At 44.3% G+C, this 4,891-nt stretch overlaps 1 protein-coding gene across 1 annotated transcript in view; it reads right to left on the bottom strand.

The window, feature by feature from the left end:
• The window catches only part of ZMYM1 (zinc finger MYM-type containing 1), a 26,207-nt gene extending 22,380 nt beyond the window's left edge, over nt 1-3,827 (bottom strand). The window contains 1 exon segment of the mRNA XM_008050187.2: nt 3,766-3,827. The gene's annotated coding sequence lies outside the window, so the exon portion shown is untranslated.
• Nucleotides 3,828-4,891: the final 1,064 nt, after the last annotated feature.

The raw sequence follows: 4,891 nt of genomic DNA, 5'->3' as shown, positions 1-4,891 counted from the left end.
CAGCCACCGCACTCCAGTCTGGGCGACAGAGTGAGACTCCAACTCAAAAAAAAAAAATTTGTTGTAGAGATGAGGTTGCATCATATTGCCCAGACTGGTCTGGAATTCCAGGGCACTGGCCTCAGTCTCCTAAAGTGCTGGGATTACAGGCATGTGCCACAGTGCCCAATCAAATTTTCTTTCTTTTTTTTTTTTGCATTGGGGTCTGTTGCACAGGCTAGAGTGCAGTGGGAAGATCAAGGCTCACCACAGACTCGACCTTCTGGGCTCAGGCAATCCTTCTGCCTCAGCCTCTCAAGTAGTTGGGACTATAGGTGTGTGCCACCATGCCCGGCTAATTAAAACAACCAAAATCTACAAGTTTATTTTTAATTTATCAAGTTTTAGAATTATGTAAGAATTCGAGTATAAGGACAAATAATCTTAGAAAATGTAAAGCTGGCCGGGCTTGGTGGCTCAGCCTGTAATCCCAACACTTTGAGAGGCTGAGGCGAGTGGATTGCCTGAGCCCGCGGGTTCGAGATCTGCCTGAGCAACTTGGCGAGACCTCGTCTCTACAATAAATCAAAAAACTAGCCAGGCGTGGTAGCATGCACCTGTAGCTCCCGCTACATGGAAGGCTGAGGCAGAAGGATCGCCGGAGCCCAGTAGGTAGAGGCTGTGGTGGCCGGAAACGTGCTATTGCACTCAAGTCTGGGCGACAGAGTGAGACTCCAACTCAAAAAAAAAAAAAAAAAAAAGAAAAAGAAGAAAATATAAAGCTTTCTAAGGTTAAACCAATTATTTGTACTCACTACCCTTCTCTGCCCTCCAGCTATTCTCTCTTACCTGCTTCAACTACCCTTCCCCTCCTACTAGTTCCTTCACAAAAGTATTTAAATACATTCGAGGATCTAACTTCTATTTATTTATTTTTTTTAGTTGGAGTCTCACTCTGTCACCCAGGCTGCAGTGCTATGGCACATTCATGGTCACACCAGCGTCAACCTGCTGGGCTCCAGCAATTCCTCTGCCTCAGTCTTCCAAGTAACTGGAACTACAGGTGTGTGCTACCATGCCCAGCTAATTTTTGATTTATTGTTGGTTCTCGCCCAAATTGAGCGGGCTGGTCTTGAACCTGCGGGCTCAGGCAATCCACTCGCCTCAGCCTCCCAAAGTGCTAGGCCAACAGGCTGAGCCACCGAGCATGACCTAACTTCTCGAACTACAGTATTGTCGTCTCTCTGACTATACCCTTCCTCATTCCAGAAATTCTCTCCTTCCTTGAATTCTGACTCCAAGAACTCTGAAATTTCCTTTTACCTCTTTGCCAATCTTTTTCACAAACACTTATTTCATCTGCTTCTAAAATACATACTTATGCTCCTCCAAAGAACAATTCCCCAGCATTCTTCTCACTTGCTCTACAGGTATAACCTTAGATTCAACTATCACCTACAGTTTAATTTTTCCCTACATTCCTCTGCTCCCACCCATATACCTAAAAGCCTATGAAATATTTCCACTTGAATGCTCCACAGTTTCCTCAAACTGAAAAGATTTAAAACTATATTCTTATATTACCCCCACAAACTTGCTTTACAGATACTATCGCAGTAAATGGCACTATAATATACACCCAATTTTCCCATGCCAGAAATCTAGTAGTCCTAAATCCCTCTTCTCTCCAAATCTAATCACCAAATTGAATCAAATATACCTACTAAACAAGTCTTAAATCTATTTTCCCATTACACGTCATGTCTGCTTCTCTCCACCCTTCAAATCAACAAAATCCTTCTTGGTAAGCAGGCAGCTAAAATCCAAAATCACAGTATAAAAGACTGTTGCACATTTAAGCTTTAAAAATAATTTTATCTGCTGGGTTTGGTGGCTCAGCCTGTAATCCCACGCTTTGGGAGGCTGAGGTGAGTGGATTGCATGAGTCCGTGGGTTCGAGACCCACCTTGGCAACTTGGCAAGACCTCATCTCTACAATAAATCAAAAAATTAGCCGGGCATGGTAGTGTACACCTGTAGTTCCAGCTACTTGGAAGACTGAGGCGGAAGGATTGCCGGAGCCCAGCAGGTCGAGGCTGCGGTGGCCAGGAACGGCTATGCACTCCAGTCTGGGTGATAGTGAGACTCCAACTCAAAAACAAACAAACAAACAAAACAAAAATTCTATTTTATATTTTTTGAGAAACTACAGGAGTCTTGATTGATAAGGCCCAAGGTCTCCTTCTCAAGGACAGACTGGTTCTGTGATCTCCTTTCTCCTTGACTGAGGCCTTCTTTCTACTATTCTGGCACTGCTACCTGATTCCTTTGAAACTCTTTCCCTTCTTGCCACCTTTGCTTGGCTTCAGAGTACAAGCCTCCTGGTATTCTCAATTCCTTTCCTTCATCATCCCCAACACAAGTAGATACTCTTAAAAAACAAAGTGGAGGGGGGCTTTACAACTAATTATTACTACTATTATTATTTTTTGAGTTGGAGTCTCACTCTGTTGCCCAGACTGGAGTGTAGTGGCCGCTCCTGGCCACCGCAGCCTCGACCTGCTGCGCCCGGCGATCCTTCTGCCTCAGCCTTCCGAGTAGCTGGAACTACAAGGGCGCGCTACCACGCCCGGCTAATTTTTTGATTTATTGTAGAGATGAGAACTCGCCAAGTTGCCCAGGCGGGTCTCGAAGCTGTGGGCTCAGGCAATCCATTTACAACTAATTATTATGGAAGGTAGAAGATAACTAATACAAATACGGAAAACGTAAAGTTCTTATAGGTGTAATTCCAATACTGTAATATGAGAATTACAAAAGAATTCCGAGTGTATCATTTTATTCTAAATTAGTACATGAAAGACTAAGTAATTCTGCCATTATTTTTTCTTTCTTTGTTTTTTTTTGAGTCAGAGTCTCACTCTGTCGCCCAGGCTGGAGTGCAGTAGCCGCTCCTGGCCACCGCAGCCTCGACCTACTGGGTTCTGTGATCCTTCCGCCTCAGCCTTCCAAGGAGCTGGAACTACAGGCGTGCGCTACTACGCCCAGCTAGTTTTTTTTTTTAATTTATTATAGAGATGAGGTCTCACCAAGTTGCCCAGGCGGGTCTTGAACCCGCAGGCTCAGCCAATCCTCTCACTTCGGCTTCCCAAAGTGCTGGGATTACAGGCTGAGCCACCGAGCCTGGCCTATTTATTTCTAAGACTGGTACTCAACACCTCCCTGCATTCCCATCTTTAACTCAGCTTTTGTTGAAAACTCCTATCCCAAGTCAAAAAAAAAAAAAAATTTAAACAAGGCCTGACTGGGTAGTAAAATAAACAGCTCATAAAGTCTTGGTCCCATTTGAGCATTACACATAACTGGCAAGGCAAAACTCACTGAAAATTAACTACTATACTGCCATTAAGTAGAGTTCCTTCACCTCAAAGTAAACATGCTATGCAAATCTAAACATCAATTAAAAACAATACACTAGGAGAGGGGGCGTGGAATTGGCAGTTGAGGGAAACTGCTAGGGGAGGGAGGGGTGTACCTCATCAACAAGGGTACCCGCATAATCAACGTTTGTATACCTAACCCTGAATTGTATTCCACATCTTGATAATAATTTAAAAATAAATACATAAAAACATGCGGGGCTCGGTGGCTCAGCCTGTAATCCCACACCTTTGAGAGGCTGAGGTGAGTGGACTGCCTGAGCCCGTGGGCTCGAGACCTGCCTGGGCAGGCGAGACCTCATCTCTACAATAAATCAAAAAATTAGCCGGGCGTGGTAGCGCACGCCTGTAATTCCGGCTACTCGGAAGGTTGAGGCGGAAGGATCGCCGGAGCCCAGTAGGTCGAGGCTGTGGTGCCCGGGAGCGGCCACTGCACTCCAGTCTGAGCGACGGAGTGAGACTCCAACTCAAAAAAAAAAAGAAAGAAAAAAAAAACAGCAAAATAATGACAAATCCATTACTCCCTTTTTCAATAAGTAATAAATAAATAATAAAGTAAAATAAATAATAAGGTAAAATAATCCTAGTGACTTCCTTTTAATATAATCTTACTCATTTTTCCAAACTAGGGCTAAATCACAGTATGACAGTACATATTAGTAGTTAAAGGATAAATATTGCACCTCTTTCTGCTGGACAATACTACTTGGTAGTAAGTAATTTAAAATATTTTACTCTGCCGGGCTCGGTGGCTCAGTCTGTAAAAAAAAGCAAGTAAAATATACAGCCAAAATGAGATTTCAATAAAATACAAGGCAATTAGAATAACAAAAGTAAAACATCTACATGACAATAAGATTTAGACAAATCACAAATAATCTCGAAGTTAATTTCTATAGAGACCATTTTTTGACTGTTACAGATTGAAGTATAATCTGAGAGATTTGAACAAAAAAACTTTTTTTTTTTTTTTTGAGTTGGAGTCTCACTCTGTCGCCCAGACTGGAGTACAGTGGCCGCTCCCGGCCACCGCAGCCTCGGCCTGCTGGGCTCCGGTGATCCTTCCGCCTCAGCCTTCCGAGTAGCCGGAATCACAGGCGTGCACTACCACTCTCGGCTAATTTTTATTTTATTTTATTGTAGAGATGAGGTCTTGCCTGCCCAGGCGGGTCTCGAACCCGCGGGCTCAGGTAATCCACTCACCTCAGCCTCCCAAAGGGGTGGGATTACAGGCTGAGCCACCAAGCCTCCACCTGCTGGGCTCAGGCGATCCTTCTGCTTCAGCCTTCCAAGTAGCTGGAACTACAGGCATATGCCACCACACCCGGCTAATTTTTTGATTTATTGTACAGACAAGGTCTCGCAACACTGCCCAGGCTGGTCTCAAACCCCCGGGCTCAGCAATCCTCTCGCATCTGCCTCCCAAAGTGCTGAGGCCCAGGCTGGTCTCAAACTCCTGGGCTCAGGCAATC

Source organism: Carlito syrichta, unplaced genomic scaffold (genome assembly GCF_000164805.1).
Source record: "Carlito syrichta isolate Samal-C Ts95f unplaced genomic scaffold, Tarsius_syrichta-2.0.1 Scaffold143178, whole genome shotgun sequence".
NCBI classification, from domain to species: domain Eukaryota; kingdom Metazoa; phylum Chordata; class Mammalia; order Primates; family Tarsiidae; genus Carlito; species Carlito syrichta.
This window is presented reverse-complemented; position numbering and strand designations above follow the sequence as displayed.